The sequence below is a fragment of the Oratosquilla oratoria genome, chromosome 12 (genome assembly GCF_046742065.1).
Source record: "Oratosquilla oratoria isolate Oo_2021 chromosome 12, ASM4674206v1, whole genome shotgun sequence".
NCBI classification, from domain to species: domain Eukaryota; kingdom Metazoa; phylum Arthropoda; class Malacostraca; order Stomatopoda; family Squillidae; genus Oratosquilla; species Oratosquilla oratoria.
In genome coordinates this window covers 24,391,741-24,411,364 of record NC_134788.1, presented here as the reverse complement: position 1 = coordinate 24,411,364, position 19,624 = coordinate 24,391,741, and positions in this window count along the sequence as shown.

The following is a 19,624-nucleotide window of genomic DNA, read 5'->3' as shown; positions in this document are numbered from 1 at the left end:
ATCTAAAACTATCTACTTCCTCCAGTCTCTCTCCCTTAATACTCACTTCCAGTCTGCTGCCACTTTCTCCCCTTGTATATCTCATCACCTTACTTTTACCCATATTTATCTCCAACTTTCTTCTTTCACACACCTTCCCAAACTCTGCCACTAACTTCCTCAATCCCTCCTCTGATCCTGCCACAAGCGCAGTGTCATCAGCAAACAACTGGCTTATCCCCCACTTTTCTCCATTTTCTTTAATCATCTCCAATCCCTTACCCACTACCCTTGCATTCACCTCTCGCACCACCCCATCCATGTATAAATTGAACACCCAGGGCAACATAACATATTCCCCCACTCTCTCCCCTTAGAACATGTACATCATTAACTCTTCCTACTATACTCCTGGTTACCACTATATAGTCCATTAACGCTCTATCTACCACCCTTCTATCCACCACCCTCTCCCATGTGTACTTATGCTTGACTTTTTTTCTAAATACTGTATTTGCTATCGTCAACTTTCTTTCAAGACACATCTCCACCATCAACTCTCAACTACGATTTTTCCTAGAATTCCATACTTCCCAATCACTCCGTCTATTGGTTCATTTCCTACTAAAGCATTAAGGTCTTCCAATACAACAACATTGACATTTCTCACTAATCCCTCTATGCACTTATTTAAATCCATCCAAAGAGCCTCCCTTTCCTCTAATTTCTTCTCACTACCAGGCCCATATGCACTTACAATAACCCACGTCTCCCTTCCCAGCTTCACCTTCATCCACATTAACCTTGAAAAGAAACCTCCTTCCACTCCACTACACGCTTATCTATTTCTTCACTTACTAGTATAGCCACCCCTTCTCTCCCTCGTCCTCTCTTCACTCCTGAGAACCTCTCAACTACTAAGCTAAAATAGTTGTTTAAAATATCACACATTCCTTCATTTGAATATTCAAGTTGACCGTCAGCAGATAATAGTGGGCTAAAGTGATTCCTAGTAACCTTTCTATCTCTTATGTAACTATAGAATTCTCTATTGCTCACATGGAGTGCTGACAACCGGCAAATACTCTCCTCTAGCTATAACTCTGAGCCTGTGAAATAGAAACTATTCCATCCTAATGCAACACGGACAAAACATAGAATTATTCTCAGGGAGAGAGATCTGTATGAGGTTCCGACGACCGTTGCCGAACACTGCGGGGCTGCGGGGTTTCCACTTGGTCGAACTCGAGGCATCTATGGATTAATTGAGTGAACAGCATGCGAAGAGCGAGTATTCATCTCTGTGACATTAATCACGCAGACCACGAAACCGAGCCAGTGCAATGTAGTTCAGTTCGAAGCTTCAAGAATCATTTAGATAAACACCTAAGCAAGATGCTGTAATGACTATCATTTATTTTATATTATTTGTTTATTTGTTTTGTTATCATTTGTCTGTTAATTATTTGCTTGATTCTTATTTATTATTATACTATATGTAAATTTATTATTATTTACTATTTACCTGTTTGCTTATTATTTAACTATACCTATGCATTTATTCATGTATTTTATTTATCATTTACATTATTATAGCTTTTATTTATTCATTTTTTTATTTATCATTATTAGGATTTTTTCACATCCGACCAAAAGGTCTCCTGTCGGCATGCTCCGCCTTTGCATTTCTTTGTAAATCTAAATTTGTCAAATTTAAATACATTACTAAGAGTCCTGCCCTGTTGTCTTAATATGATGACCGTGTTTGCGTCACCCTTGTTAAAGCCTTTGATCTACTAGAAACACCTCTATTAAATCACCCCACACTGCGTCTTTCCAGAGAGTATAAGTTAAGGTGCCTAAGCCTCTCTTCGTAAGGTGAACTTCTGAGCCTATGTGTCATTTTGGTCATTCTCCCGTGTACCAATTCTAGTGAATTGATGTCCATTCTATAAGACAGAGACCAAAACTGTACCGCATAGTCAAGGATGGTTCTAACTAACGCTAGAGTATGATAATTACCTCTGCACTTTTATTCGTAACCGTCCTAGCAATGAAACCTAATGCTTTGTTAGCTTCATTCCTGGCGCTAATGCACTGTGTCCAAGATTTAAGGTCAGGACTCACTAGAACTCCCAAGTTTCTACCAAGTGTTTCGTTCCCCTTCCACCTTCTCCTTCCCTCCTCCTTTGCCGTTTCCTCCCTTCATCCACACCGCTATTTGTGTGTCCTCTCCCTTTTTCTTCTTCCTGTTTCCCTCCTCAATGTCCTTCCTCTCGCCCCACCTGCACGTGTTTACCTAAACAGACTGACCCAAGTGTCATAATGCTCGACTTTATCTTCCGAATACTTTGATCTTTCTCTTTGCTCCCTCGGATTCTCTCTGTTATTAATGTTGTCGATTTTTTATCATCGCCCTGAACGCGGCGATAACTCTATCTCTCGCTGTGTCTCTGTTCTCCCTTCCATTAAAGACAGGTCTAACTTTGTACGCATGCGTATGTGTGTGTGTGTGTGTGCGCGCGCGCGCGTTGTAACGTGTATTTTCACGAGGAAACTACAAACAGGAGGGAGCAGCGACTACATAACCCATTAAACTCCGATGACAAGATTCTTGTCATTTGGTCAAATAAAACAAAAAATCATAAAACACCAAAATGTTTGATCAAACACCAGAAAAAAAAAAAATATGACGTCAGTCCTCGCTTCGCTCGCGGACGTCGTATTTTTTTGTGGTGTTTGATCAAACATTTTGGTGTTTTATGATTTTTTGTTTTATTTGACCAAATGACAAGAATCTTGTCATCGGAGTTTAATGGGTTTAACGGGATTTTTTTTTTTTTTTTTTTTTTTTTTTTTTTTTTTTTTTTTACTTTGACAATGGAACCAATGGAAGACGCTTGTGATAACGACGCGGGCGCACAGAGGTGAGATAGTGGAGATGCCAAGGCACACACCTCCTGAGTTGTCGATAACCACGCCCTTGCAACGGTGACCTACAGGTGACCCTTTCCTCCCTAGTGCTCTTAACATGGGCTGACCTCAAAGCTGACCTGGCGTCTGTCATGATGCATACAGTCCGTGTTGAAGCCCTCCCCCAACCCCCATCCCCCCACATTCTCCCCATCAGTCACTCTCGCCATGCGATAACGCTTATCACCAATTGGGGTGTGTCTGATGACGTCACGGGATTGACAAACAGTAATCGCTGGATCACGGTTATTCTACTCTGATTGCATTTCATGTTATTCTCTCTTTTTTTAATTATCTATTTATTACTTATTCGTACATCTATTATTCACTTATTTGCATATTATCTATTTATTGCCTATATATTCAACTGATTCTTTTCATGAGAACGCACTGTAGACATTGCACTTATATAAATCCTCGGCAATTGTAATTGCTATTTCGAGCTATGTGTTCTTTTCATTATATGCACTTCATGTATAATGATTCAATGCCAAATAAATTATTATTATTATTATTATTATTATTATTATTATTATTTATTATTATTATTATTATTATTATTATTATTATTAATTATTATTATTATTATATCCTATCCACATTATTATTATTATTATCATTATTATTATTATTATTATTATTATTATTATTATTATTATTATTATTATTGTTATTGTTATTGTTATTGTTACTATTATTATTATTAATTATTATTAATCATTATTATTATTATTATTATTATTATTAATTATTATTATTATTAATTATTATTATTAATTATTATTATTATTAATCATTATTATTATTATTATTATTATTATTATTATTATTATTATTATTATTATTATTATTATTATTATTATTATCATTACTATTATTATTATCATTATTATTATCATCATCATCATCATCACTATTATCAATATTATCTTCACAAAATTACATCACTAGGATGTATTTTTCTTAAATTCTTCTGGATTTGGCTGACCACTAGGAAGTCTGTTTAAAGCACTTTTCCCTGCAGTCTGTAGAGCAATGAATGAAGTAATGTCAAATACCACACACCCAGTTGCGCAGGTTAAGAAAAATAGTTCCTCTTGAACTTTAGACCAAAGAAATGTTTATCATACAAAAAACAAGGGCAAACCACAAATCTTTCTCTCTCTCTCTTTTATATTCCCAATCTTCTTTTTTATGTTCACTTGTCTACTGTCCAATGCCGGTTTTAAGCCTGTTTGACCGATTTGATCAGATTGGGCCCGGTGCAGTCTTAACCACCCCCAAACAGACCTTGAGAAGAGAACAATTTCAAAGACTTCGTTTAAACTGGTTAGAAAATAATAGTAGTGTAGGCCTTATCAGCTGAGGGATTTGTCAGTGAGCCCGTGAAGTTATTGCACTTAATTGATCGTGTTATCTCTGTGAAATATTTTTAGGAAATACGTTTTCCATTAAACTACTGGCTATCGACCTCCTTTGTCTCCCAATCCAAAATGTTCATGTTTCGCATTCATTCGTCCAAGTAAGATAGATATTTACTTCGATGGTTGGGCCCGACTTTGAGATAGTCCCAGTGGGACTCGAACCAGGTACACTGGGTACCTGGCACAGCTCCCTGCACACCGCGCCATGGACCAACGGCCAAAGATATATTCCAGAACCGATGAAATATCACTTATTCAGACAACGTTAGCAATCTTATATAGAGATGGTTAGGATATTTTGGTCTTGTAAAAGATGAATATCATAAGAACATAAGAATGAAGGAGACTGCAAGAGACCATAAGGCCTACACTAGGCACCTCCGTATCCATCACCACCTGCCATCCCATTCCATAAACATGTCTAATCGTTTCTTAAAACAACTGATAGTTTCAGCGCTTACTACATGGTTACTAAGTTTATTCCATTCGTCGACCACCCTATTAGTAAACCAATTCTTGCCTATTTCCATCTTAAATCTAAATTTGTCCAGTTTATAACCATAACTGCGAGTCCTGCCTTGTTGTTTTAAAATGATGACCTTGTTTGCATCACCCTTGTAAAAGACTATGATCCACTTGAACACCTCTATTAGATCACCCCGCACTCTTCGTAAGGCAAATTTCCGAGTCCATGTATCATTTTGGTCATTCTTCTCTGTACTGATTCTAGTGAATTTATGTCCATTCTGTACGACGGAGACCAAAACTGTACCGCATAGTCAAGGATGGGTCTAACTATTGCTAGATAGAGTTTAATAATTACCTCTGCACTTCTATTCGTTACCGTCCTAGCAATGAAACCTAATGCTCTGTTAGCTTTATTCCTGGCGCTAATGCATTGTTTCCTGATTTTAAGGTCCGGACTCACCAGAACTCCCAAGTCTCTCTCGCATTCAGTTTTCTCTAAAAGCGTGTTATCTAAGCTGTATCTATTTTCGGGGTTGTGTAGCCCTACGTTTAACACGCTACACTTAGAGATATTGAAGTTCATTTGCCATTTCACTGACCATATGAACAATTTGTTAAGATCATCCTGCAAAATCTCTGCGTTGTCTCCTGACCTAATTAGGCGTCCTATTTTAGTGTCGTCCGCAAACTTACTAACGTCACTATTTATCCCGTCGTCTAAGTCGTTTATGTACATAATGAACAACAAGGGACCCAAAACCGAGCCCTCGGGGACCCCACTAGTAACATTGCCCCACCTAGATTTTACTCCATTTATGGTGACCCGCTGTTTTCTGTTACTAATCCAAGCTCTAATCCATTCTAACACTTTTCCTCCTATGCCATGCGCTTTGATTTTATTTAGTAGTCTCTGGTGTGGCACCTTGTCGAACGCTTTGCTAAAGTCAAAGTAAATATACTTTATTGTAAAAGGATAGAAGATTAGTCACACATGACTTACCCTTGGAGAAACCATGATGTGAATCACGAATTAAATTATGTCTTTCGATATGTTTTCTTAGTCTATTTACTATTACTGATTCAAGTATTTTTCCTATAACCGATGTCAAACTGATTGGCCTGTAGTTGCATTTAGACGATCTATCTCCCTTCTTAAAAACAGGAACAACATTTGCTTGTCTCCAAGCAGTAGGCACAAAACCAGTGTCTACTGATTTATTAAATATTTCAGTTAACTGGTCGCAGATTTCAAATTTACACTCCTTTAGCATTCTCGGAAATATTTCGTCTGGACCCGGGGATTTTTTAGCTTTAAGTGTTTCAATCTGCTTGACTACTTCTACTTTACTAATGCTGATATTAGATAGACTACTTTCTTCATCCCCTCTGAAAATCGGATCGCAGTCAGGGTACTTTATCTAACCTCTCGTTAGTAAACACCGGTAGAAAATAATTGTTAAACTTCTCACTCATTTTCCCCCCGATTCTTTATTTTTTGTTCTATAGAGATGAAAGAAATCCTTTGGGTTGGATCTTACTTGACTAGCAACCTTAATTTCATAATTACGTTTCGTTGTACGTGTATTCTTTTTAACCAGCTTTGCCATTTCCTTATATCTTGATCTAAGGTGTGTTTCCCCGTTTTTTTATTTTTACGCAAAGTCCTCTTTTCATTCCGATCTCATGTTTCAATCTGTCCGTCATCCATTTGGGAGTATTACTATTCTTCCGTATTGACTTCAGGGGAATAAATGTATTTTGTGCATTAATTATTAAATCAGTTAGATTGCTATACAATTTATCCAAAATGGCTGACCTCTCTGTTGGGCCCTCGCCCCCAAGTGACCTGACCCAAGGTATGCATATTACCCTCCGTGACCCGACCCCTGGCCATGACCTGACCCCCGGTCACGCACCGAGACTTGACAATGTCCGAAACGTCCGCAACATCCGCTTGACATTTCACATTCAATTTCAAATAGGTTTTCATAGTTTGCTCTCCTAAAGTCTGTACTTTTTAATTCTTCCCAAATAATATTAAATCTTATTTCTTGATGATCGCTAGAGCCTAGACTATCTCCCACTTTTACGTTACTCATTAGGTGCTCATTATTAGTTAAAATTAAGTCCAGAGTACTTTCTCCCCTCGTAGAATCGGTAATCACTTGTTTTAGGAAATTATCCTGAATCACATCTAGGAATTTCTTTGTTTCCTGATCCCCTATTAAAGTTTCCCAGTCAATGTTTCTATAATTAAAATCTCCCATGATCACAACGTTTTTGTACTGGGACGCTCTGTCAATTTCATGAATCAATGGATCAGTCTGCTCAATGCTGAGGTTAGGAGGTCTATACAAGACACCAATAATAACTTTCTTATTCTTGCCTATAATTTCTACGGATTCCGTACAGTCCTCTTCCTTAATCGCATTGTTGATAATACAGTTTATTGTATTTTTAACGAAAAGTGCTACACCTCCCCCACTCCTGCCAACATTATCCTTGTGAAAAAAAACTTATATCCTTCTATTTCGATTTCCGGAAGGAAATGTTTATCAGCCATGTTGATCCAGGACTCAGTAATAGCTATAATATCGAAATTCTCTACGCATGCTTTACCTCGCAGCAAATCAATTTTGTTAATTATGCTTCTGCTATTTGTATAGTAAACTTTTAGTTTATCTTCCCTCCACCTGCTTTGGTGATTCTTTTCACAGTCCCTCTCTAAGTTGTTTCTATTGCCTAAACTATATTCCGATACTCCCCTCCCCCTATTCCCACGTAATCTACCCGAAAAAAAACCCTGTAGGATGCCTACTTCTCGCTCAAGGGATTCGGCAAGGAGCCGAAATCCTCTGGGCTACAAGTGCACCCCGTCCCTTGTATATAGATGATTCCTACCATAAAAGCTGTCCCAGTTGTCGACAAATGCCAATCCATTGGCCTTACAATGTTTTGCCAGCCTGCAATTCATTGCAATAGCCCTGGAATGCCACATGCCTCCAACTCTACGCCTCGGAAGGATTCCACATACAACAGGAACACCTCCCCTATTTCTAATCTTGTCTAGCGCATCCCGGAACCGCGCAAACAATTCCTCACTCCCTAACTTACTTGTATCATTGCCCCCGGCACTTAAGCAAACTACAGGGTCCTTTCCTTCCCCTACTAAACACTCTTCAATCCTATCTCTAACATCTCCTATGCCCGCGCCGGGGAAACACACCTGCGTCCTATGTTTCCTATCTTTATCGCAGAAAGCCCTGTCTAAGTACCTCACTTGACTGTTTCCTACACCAAAATCTTACCTGTGGGCAGGGATCCAACTTGTGCCCTCCCCTTCTTCTCTTGAATTTCATTTGTTTCTTCTTCCTGCAGATTCGCTAGTACTTGAAACGAGTTCTTGCAAACGAGTGGGGCTGGTGAGGACTTTTTCCTCTATTCCACATCTTATTTTTCGCCGTTTTCCATCCAAGCTCATAGCTAGTTTTGTCTTCCGTATTTTGGGCCTTCGAGCGGAGAACTCGATTCTCCTCTTTAAGGCACTTTACATCTTCCTCCAAGGCTTCAATTCTACTGATAGATTGTACCTCATCGGCGCTGAACACGGTAACACAACCACTCGCCATATCACTAATTGAAGCAGCTACCCGGTTGACCTGACCTGAGTCACGACTACTGCTCAACTGAGTCAGTTGAAGTTGATCTTTACCAGGCTAGGTCGCTGTGGGGGGGCTTTTATAGCTTACATCTTTACGAGCCAGTATACAATGTTATCCAGGTATGGGAGTGTGTGCTGCATCTTAGGGTTATTCATCCTGACAAAATGTCGGGGTTATTCATCTTTACAAGATCCGGGTATTCTTAGCAAGGCTACCTCTGTCATTGTTTCATAATTTTACAGTGGTTTGGTTTAGTATCAAATAGTATTAGATTACTGTTAGTATGTAATTGCACTGCCAGGACTTAAGCGAAAAATTAAATGCGTTTCACAGGGGCAGGGAAAGAAAATAGGCACTGAATTTTAATCTGTTATTATTAATGTTTCCGGCCCAATTTATGGAAGGTTTAGATTGTGTTAGTTTTTCTTTAAGGCAGACTATTTCCTGTTTTTGGGGCTATTTTTCCTCCCACATCCTACCTCCAACCTCCATTTGAATATCTAGAATATAACTTTGCTTACATAAACCTAGACTTCTCTAAAAATATTTCAGCAGTAGGTCTAACATCCGTATAGGATCTCTTAATTCATCATCCAGCTTTGCATATTGACGGAAAGATAATTTGATATTTGAGGATTTGGAAAAATAAAATATTATAACCAAAGTCATTTTCACTCAAACGAACTCTCAACGGTCGACGCTTGTGAAGCCCGGGGAAGCCCAGTGTGATAACCAGCGTTGCCGATTCGTAGAACTTTGTACCAAAATGGCGGCATGTGGCAACTGCGCGAGGAACATTTTTCTGCATATCAGCGGGCTGTTCAAAACATTTTAAAAAACCAAGCTGTTGTTTAAAAATCATATAACTAGTTATCAAATAATGAATGGTACATCAAAATATTACTTTTACTGGTAATTATATTCCTTATAAAATATTGTACCCCAGAAGATACGTTTTTCCGGTGTAGAAAAAAAAAATACGCTAAAGTTTCAGCTTTCTTTTTGCGATAATAATATAGAAATATATATATATATATATATATATATATTTTACTGAATATTTTATGGCATGAGGGACTTATATACATTCAAGAATATATTATATAAAAAGAACTATACCCGTTGCACTGAGATCTGGCCGTTAGGGCGGAGCACTGGGAGTTCCCCTGTGGTGCCACATATAATTATTCTATAATTTCATTTTATTTTATAATTCTATTTTATAGTTTTATAATGTTGCCTCATATGATTATATTATAATTTTTTGTCACACACCACCACTGAGGTAAAAATCAAAGCAATGTTTTCTATACAAAGGTTTCGTTTCTTTAAGTCTAGATATGGCATATATGCATGAGAGAGCGACGTTGCCGCTACATCTAATCTCTGGCCCCGCCCCCCTCATACTGCATTCAGAAAACATTGCATCCACATGCACGTTCTCGCCATGGATGCCCACATGTGGCAACACCGGAAAATCTCCTAGCCCCGCCTTATTGGCCAATTCTCCTTGCGCTGACTATAACCAACATTTTGTCAAAGTTTGACAAGTACTTGTCTTGCTATGAAACACCGTATTTTTTTTTTTTTTTTTTTTTTACTATATTCATAGCGACAGCAAGTGTTACGAATCCCCAAGATCTCTTACAAAAGCCAAAATAAATACAGTTCCCTTCTTCTTGAGCACCGGTACTGATCAGATAACAATTGAATTTGTGTATTTGTGAACTGTTGCAATTCAAGCCAAAATAATATAGTTTTACATAATAAATTGATAGAAAATGGCATGCGATTCATAGAAAATTAATGAATTAGCTAAGCCTAATGTATAATGAATTTGTGTTATTTCTTAGTTTATCATGGCTCCAAAGCGGAAATTGAGAGACGAATGAATAGAGTACAAATTAAGTAAGAATGCCGTCAAACGTTTTCCTTTACTGTAAAAATATAATCGGAGGCAAAGTGGTATTTAGTGTTGTGATATGGTCCGGACAAGCCAGGGAGATGAAACTCACGATAACACTCGGCTTTTAATTAAACTCCGATGACAAGATGTCTTGTCATTTGGTCAAATAAAACAAAAAATCATAAAACACCAAAATGTTTGATGATCAAACAGCACCAGAAAAATATGACGTCATCAGTCCTCCTCGAGGACTGATGACGTCATATTTTTCTGGTGCTGTTTGATCATCAAACATTTTGTTGTTTTATTATGATTTTTTGTTTTATTTGACCAAATGACAAGACATCTTGTCATCGGAGTTTAATGGGTTAATTAAACTCCGATGACAAGATGTCTTGTCATTTGGTCAAATAAAACAAAAAATCATAAAACACCAAAATGTTTGATCAAACACCAGAAAAAAAAATGACGTCTGTCCTCGCTTCCTGCGAGGACAGATGTCATATTTTTTTCTGGTGTTTGATCAAACATTTTGGTGTTTTATGATTTTTTGTTTTATTTGACCAAATGACAAGACATCTTGTCATCGGAGTTTAATGGGTTAATCAACTCTAAACCCGTAAAGGGAGAACCTAAGAGCGAAGGGGAACTTGAAGCTTGGAGAGGTGAGCTGCTTGGAGAGGAGTACCGCTTGGAGAGGAGGTCTGCTTGAAGATGTCGTGTCCTGGAGTGAACTCCTCGTCTCGGCTTGTGTGTGTGTGTGTGTGTGTGTGTATAATTCGGGAGTGAAGCTCCCACGGGCTTTTGATGTGAGCCCGTTTGGAGGATGATTTTACATATGAGTGTGTGTGGACCCAACCACACACACTCATACATTCACAAGATGTGCATACGTATATGAAATACGTATGCACATCTCGGTGAATGCACCCTTCCCAACGTGAACTGTATTCGATGTTAAGTGGATTGTAACGTATAGTGAATTGTACGAAAAAAAAGAGGGGGTGATTCAATGTATGAGAGGTCGTGGTTTGACCACGCCCACCCATACATTTACCGGATGTGCATGCCTATGTGAAATATGCATGCACATCTCGGTGAATTCACCCTTCCTAACATAAACGGAGTACAAGTGTAAATAATATAAAATAATTAAAGGGGGGGGGGCTGACACTCCACCAGCCGACGCAGTTCGTAATCACTAAGGTGGCGGCATAGGCGACGCACAAGACCCTCAGATGTTGTCGGAGGCCCTCTCCTCAGAAAAGCAGTTGCGGGGCAATGATTGAGGTAGTGGTCAAGGGTGGCTTCGGGGTGGCGATAATGTTGACATCTTCTCTCTTCGGTCGTGGGGTTGTTCTTGATTTGCCAGAAACAACGGTCCTCCAGCCGCAGACGGAAGAGCAGAGTTTCCACCTTTCTTGGTGTGGAGCGAGGAAGTACAAGGGGCTCGTAGTCTGTGACTGCCCTGTACCACCTCGCCCTTTCTGACACCTCTGCCTCCAGTCTGTGCTGAAGGAACCGTTGTACCTGGTTGAGAGCCCTGGTGCATAGGCGCAACTGATTTCTGCTGAGAGGGACGACAACATCGACTTCGGGTCTTTGGCGCGCCGCTTCTGCTGCGGCGTCGGCTAGCTCGTTACCTGGGACGCCCACATGGCTCGGCACCCAGTTGAGCGTAACACTCCAGCCTTGCTGATGTAGCTTTAGCAGGAGTGCTAGGATGGAGGTCAGTAGGTGTACATTGTCACTGGGCTGTGTCGATTCTAAGCTGCCTAGCAGAGACTGAGTCCGTGTGGATCACTACAGGACCAGTTCGTGATATCAGAGCATGCACTAACGCTCCTTGGACCGCTATGGCCTCAGCTTGGAGAATGGACGCATGATCAAATATTCTCCTGCCGAAGGTCAAACCATCCGTCACGAAGGCAACCCCTGCACTACGGGGCCTGTTGGGGTCTACGGAGCCATCCGTGTAATAGACCGCCATTAAAGGTTCCGACAGTGCGCGGATACCTTGTAGGGCCTGTGCTCGTACTCTTTCCTGATCACATAACTTCTTCTTACTGGGAAGCTGTGTGACAACGAAGGTTGCAGGTATCGACAGCCATGGTGGTGGGGACTTGAACTCTGGGTGTGGAGAGCCCCTACCCTTCTCAAGGAGAACGCTGGTGAGTCTGAAGGAGTCCAGGAACCCAGCCGCCTGAGATAGCCAGGTACCGGAGTGGATAAGATTATCCACCCGTCCCAGAGCTATCACAAGGCTCTGACTCAGCTCAGTTATCCTGGGGCTCTGGACTATCTTGGCAAGAAAGTCGACCTCCAGCCTTCTGACCCGTGATGTTAATGAAGGCAATGAAGTCTCCATCTGGAGGTTAACAATCTTGGCCCAAGGTTGAGCTCCTAGGATAATCCTTGCTGCGGCATTTTGACAAGGCTCCAGGTCTTCAAGCTTGGCAGTTGCCACAGGTATGAGAGCTGGGGCAGCGTAGTCCACCAAACTGCGGACTGCTTGCACATAGAATGTGCGAAGGACCTGATGCGTGGCACCAAGTGCCTTCCCCGTCATTGCTCTCATAACTGTGGTTCTTGCCTTCAGTCTCTCCTTGAGATAGGCTAATTCCTTCTGAAAGGTGAGCCTCCCATCAATCCAGACCTCCAGGTACTGAAACTGGTGAACACAGCCCAGCCTAAGGTCCTGGATGGTAAGGTGCTCCCCTTCTTTCCAGAGTCTAATGCCATGGCCTTCGATTTTGTAGGGGAGATCTTTAACCCTAACCTGCAACATTCTGTCGCTACAGTGCTTAAGCAGCGCTGGGCCCTGCTGAAGGACCTCCGTTTCCCAGTAATTATGAGTGCAATGTCATCTGCATAAGAGATAACCTTGCACCCATTGGGTAGAGGTAGTTCCAGAATGTTGGAGACGAGCACATTGAACAGAGTGGGGCTGAGGACCCCCCCCCCCCTGTGGAGTGCCATCCTCCAGCATTCTGGCCTCTGATATGTGACCCTGAAATCTTACTTTCGCAGACCGGTGACTGAGATAGTCAGCAATCCAAGAAAGCAGCTTGCCTTTTACGCCCTTGCGAGCAAGGGTGTCCAATATCACAAGTGGACTGGCCAGCTCGAACGCCTTTTCCAAGTCCAAAAAGACCACGATGGACGGTGTGCCACTGGCAGCATTGAGGAGTGTTGCTATACTGTTTGCTGTGCCAGTGCCCTTGCAGTAAGCATGTATATGCTCATGCATTGGGCCCAGTTTCCACAGCAGCCTGTTTAACACCATCCTCTCCGCTGTCTTCCCCATGCAGCTTGTCAGGCTGATGGGGCGATAAGCACTAGGTTCCTTTGGCTTTGGAATTGGCGTTATGATTGCCGTCTTCCAGGCTGTTGGTAGCTTGCCAGTCCTCCAAGACGCGTTTATCACCCTTAGAAGTGCCTCGTCACCCGCTGGCCCAAGATGGGTCAGCATGGAATAGGTGACGAGGTCCTCTCCAGGTGCCCTGTCTGAGCTGGTCTTGTGTGTGACCCGTAGCTCCTGAAGATTAAAGCTAGCGTCAGTATCATCCGACCGACCCATCATGTCCTCAACACTATGGTGCCTCTCTCCTTGAAGGTCCTGCAGTGTGTCTTGAACACACTGCGGGAGTGAGGTGCTGCTGGAGCGAGAGACAAACTCCTGCACCAGCCGCTGCGCCTCAGCATCAGGGGCATGATGAGTGCGTCGCGGTTGAGTCCTGCCAGTAGCTTTACGGAGCTTGGACCACAGCTCTGCTAGGGAGGTGTGAGCGTTAAAGCCCTCACACCATTCAAGAAATTTAGCTCTTCTGGCATCTGCAGCTATGACGTGAGCGTCATGAACTGCAGCGCGCAAGTTGGCCAAATTGGTCCGAGTTCGGCGCCGTCGGAAAACACGCCTAAATATGTTCACCCGATGGTTGGCCTCTCTCACCTCGGGGGTATAATACCAACTGTTCTTATGTTCCCTGGGGGACTGGCGAGTCTTTGGGATGGCTCTGTTGGCAGCTACCTGAAGGGCTGCAGAAAAGTCAGCTTCTAACGTTTCCACGTCCTGTGGTGGAACGTAGGACGCTGCCCATTCTTCAACAGACCTCTCAGACACTGGCCAGTTTGCCAAAGCTGTCTTCCACCTGGGAATAGGTAATACAGCTGGTATGGGTGGTGTATCCCGTATGTGCACAGAGACACCGAAGTGATCGCTAGTGACAATAGGATGCACCTCCTAGGTTACCCTAGGGAGGAGAGTGCCCGTCGCCAAGGTCAGATCAAGTCGTCCACCTTGCACGTGCGTCGGATTTCCATTATTCAACAACGCAATGTCAGGGCATTCATCTAATACGTAATTTAAGTGGCGCCTAGCGACATTGGGCCCTTGGGGCGACATCAAAATATTATGATGGGCGTTGAAGTCCCCTCCTATGATGAGAAGCCTGTCCGCAGCAAGAGCACACACTTCTCCAAGGTCCAGTTCCGCTCTCTGGCCCCTGTATATGTTATAGATGGTGTACGCTTCATGGGCTCGATGGAGTCGAACCGCAAGAACTTCCACACCATCCTCACATGATACAGGGTCCACGATCTCACTGCAGGGGATGGATGATTTGACTAAGATCATGCACCCTCTAGCAGTGAGTGAGCGAGGGAGGGAATCGCACCTCGTCGGTCACCAATGTCTCCTGGAGAAGTATATCGTTATCATGCTCTTGCGCAAGTGCAAGGAGATACGAGCTTTTGCTGCGGAACCCGTTTATGTTCCACTGTAGTAACCTTAACTGACTATTGAACAGGGCGACTTTCTTCCCTGTCGAGTTCTATTACGGTCTCATCTTGTCCCCCCAGGTTCGAAGACAAGATGGGTTGCGACTTTGTGACAGTGGGAACATTTTCCTCCTCATCAGAAGAGGAGTCTTCAAGCCTAAGTGCATAATGGCGTTGGGGCTTAGCAGAAGGCACTTTCCTCGTCTTTGAAGATGTGGGTGTAGCTTTCCCAATGGTAAAAGTGGGTGTGGCGGGCTTGGGGGAAATGGAAGGGGAGGAGGAGGAGGAAGAGGCAGGGGAGGAGGCGGAAGATGAGGAGGTAGAGGGGGAGGGAGTCCTCTCCTTTCGCCTAGGGTTCCTCTTCTCTTTTAGAAGTTTGATCACATTCTTGACGGCCCTATCCACCATGACTAGCATCTTCTCCGGGTCGCTTTCCCCTAGGGTAGTAGCGACTGCAGAGACGACACCAGTCACAATCAAGTCGATGTCATCCTCCCTAAGGGGGATGACATCAGACGGATACTGAGGTGGAGGGGGCTGCCGTTCCTGTGCTCATGGGGTTGGAACTGGGGGCGTGGGTTTCGGGTTGGGTTTGGGGGTGGGATTGGAGGCAGGCGTGGGTTTGGAGGCGGGCGCGGGTTTAGAGGTGGGCGTGGCTTTTTTGAGAGCTGGTTGTGTTTTTGTGGTTGTCTGTGTGGGAGCTGGTTTGGGTGATGGAAATTGCTCCTGATTGTTCATATCAGGAGCACTAGGTGTAGGTGTCTGTGTTACTGTGGTGGGAGAGTGCTTCCTGCTGCCCCATACAAATGTTCCTGGGGGGGGGGGCAGGTATGAAGTCCTGTTGCTTCTCTGTCCTCTCCTTACAGGCAATGGCCTGAACTTTACGCACTGCGCATGAGGTATTCCAGGCGTGGTGCTTCTTTCCACAACTGGGGCACTTGGCAACAGTCTCAGTGCCAGCCTTGAACTTGTTAAGACAAGTCTCAGTGGCATGAGGCATGCTGTAAATGCTGCATTTGGGTTGCTTCGAAGTGCACCGCGCCTGGTGATGACCATAGCGCTGACATCTGAAGCAATGAAGAGGATCAGGGATGTACGTTCGTACATCTTACTTGCCATACCATCCCAGGTCGATTTTATCAAAGGGTTCGCCTTTGATGGTAATCAGCACCTGGCGTGTGGGCGTCTTGTCCCATCGGCGCATTCTCGTGGCCGCGATTACCTGACTGTGGTCTTCGATGGCCTCAGTCATGTAGCTGGTCGGGTAATCGTGTACCAGAGTCTATGCTTCTTGTCCTCCGGGTTGAGACGCTCCAGGTTCACTGGCTTGCCATCGAGCGACTTGATCGCGTCCAGGTCCACGACGAGTTCATAAGTGCTCGGTAACATTTATCCCATTTTCCCTCATAAAGCAGAACTATACAGGCACTCCTCCAGTCCTCCGGCACTCTACCCTCCTTTAGACATACATTAAACAACCTCACCAGCCAGTCCACCATCACTGTAGCCCCCTTTCTTCAGACACACCACAAGGCACCATCTTACCTGGTCTCATCATCTAAATAACTGCTTTCACTTCATCTTTTCTTATTTCGCCTCCATTTTCCTTATCCATCACTGTCATTTTCTTAGCATCTCCCACTGCAACCACCATTCCCTCCATATCCTCTTCTACACTTAGCAACTCCCTAAAATACTCTGCCTATCTTCCCCCTACCACTGCCTCTTCCAGTATCATCTATCTGCACCTTTTACCTTTTCTTCTCTACTTGATTCGTACCATATAAAGTAATTGTAGTTGATTATAATGGTATGTACTTGGACTTGAGTACATAGCAAAATTACTGTACTAGTACTTTAACCCATTCAACTCCGATGACAAGATGTCTTGTCATTTGGTCAAATAAAACAAAAAATCATAAAACACCAAAATGTTTGATCAAACACCAGAAAAATATGACGTCAATCCTCGCTTCGCTCGCAGCGAAGTGAGGATTGACGTCATATTTTTCTGGTGTTTGATCAAACATTTTGGTGTTTTATGATTTTTTGTTTTATTTGACCAAATGACAAGACATCTTGTCATCGGAGTTGAATGGGTTAAAAATATCCAGGTACTTGGCCTTAAGTACAGTCTCCCGCATTTGGACCCAACCCTGATATATATATATAATACATACATACATGTACCAAAGGCTTTTTTCCCTTTACAAGGGAGGTAGAAAAAAAAACAGGCATAAAAACCATTCCCACCCATTCCATCCCTAACATACTCCACTCCCCTCCCTCTTATCTTGGCACCTCCTGGATATATAAGTAAATCAATTGATCTTATTCAAACAAGAATAATCAATTACAGTGCACTCACACACTCTCTCGTTGTGCCCATCACATTTCAAACAATGCAAAGAGCGAGATGAAGGGAGCCGTCACTACAGATCTACACAACACGAATGCTCAGACGAGGCCACAGCACCATGCTAGACTAAAGCAAGGTTTACACGCTACGATAAATTGTAGCGATTTATTGTAATGAAAAGGTTGTTACAATTTGTCATTACGTGTAAACAGGAGATCGTAGCGATAAATCGCTACGATCGTCCTGTTTACACCTAATGACAAATTGTAACAACCTTTTCATTACAATAAATCGCTACAATTTATCGTAGCGTGTAAACCTTGCTTAAGGACTACGTGCAAGGAATAGCTCCCCTAACACAAGATCAACAAGCTACAAATTTTTAAATTAGGCCTGTATTCATATGGAATGCCCCCCCCCCCCCCAACCACCATTTGTGCAGAATTAAAACTGCACACAACAAACTTGTTTTCGTCTTTGGTAACACTACTTACACGGAGGTTTCAGGCATGCATGCGAGGCATAATCGTCCAGTACACCGGCACAATCTGGTAGTAAGGATATCTTTGGGATGTTTATGATGGTGGCACTCATGATTTTGTGATAGGGTCAGAGAGTCATCCATACAAGTCCATCTGCCCTTCACTCCACTGTTTAAAAAAAAAAAAGTCACCAATAAAACTCTGTGTAGGCACAAAGCCGGTTAAGATCTTCCATTAGGTGACCTGCTCGTATTGGTGTTCTTTGTGTTGTCCTGAGGACTACACATGAAATTTCCTTTCTCAAACAAATCTACAACACAGGAAAAATAATTCCTTTGGGAAGATTGTATGAGGTGAGGGTCCCAGTGGACAGTTAGTAAAACTAGAGAGCAATGAGCTACTATGGGGCTGAAAAAACTATGTGTACAAGATACAGAGGAAAGTGCTGGTATAGTTTTAGAGTGCTGTACATAGACTTGTTACTTTTAAAATTCATTTACAAAGGTTGCACCAAGTTAAAGGGATGTTCTGGCCAAGGAGCGGAGAGACGACGAGATGGGGCACAAAGCTTCAAGCATGTCTTGTTAATTGAGGAATATCTTCCTGATGTTGAAGAACTGTAGGATCCTCGAGACTAACGCACAGGAAGAAGAAGAAGCCATGAGTCCTTATATGGTCTTTTATTTCTTGCCAAAAGATGTTCAAGTGAATCTATTACAATTAGTTCCAGAGTTAAAAGACCAACACAGCAAGTCTTTAAGCAAATTCCAAAAAAAAAATAAAAAGAAAAGAAAAAAATATATATATATATATATGAAAAAAGTATAAATTGAATTAAGGGTGTAAGGGAAAAAATATATATATATATATATATATATATATTTATATGTATATATATATTTATATGTATATATATATATAAAATAAAAAGAACGCCTATGCGTGTAGTTCGTGACGAACGACACCCATAGGAACTGAGCCTCAGGCAAACAATAAATGCTCATCTTCTACAAACAAAATAATAATAATGATAATAATTATAATAATTATAATCATCATCGTCATCATCATTGTAATCATAGTACACACTCGAAATCCAGCAGGACATATCTAATACAATACCATCATCGTCACCATCATCATCATAATCATCATAAAAAAAATAATAATAATAGAAAAAAAAAAAGATAATAATAATAACAAAGCTCCCGCCGAACACTACAAAATAAAATAACATGGAGGGGAAGAGGGTGGGGGGGGGTTGGTATCAGCGTTTTTATATATATATATTTATATATAATCATAATAATAATAATAAAAATTATATAAAAAAAAAATTCTTCTTGTTATGACAATGATAAACATATTTACTCCAACCACACTCACAGTTTTTTTTTTTATTATTATTATTATTATTCAACTATATTTTTCTTGTATAATCTAAACTGCTCCACCACTATTCTTAATCATCAGCCACAACTACAACAACAACAACAACAACAAGACCAACAACAACAAAACCAACAACAACACTGACATCGGCAACACTGTCTCTCTTTACAGCTGGATTGTTTTCGATGGGTTGCCTCGAT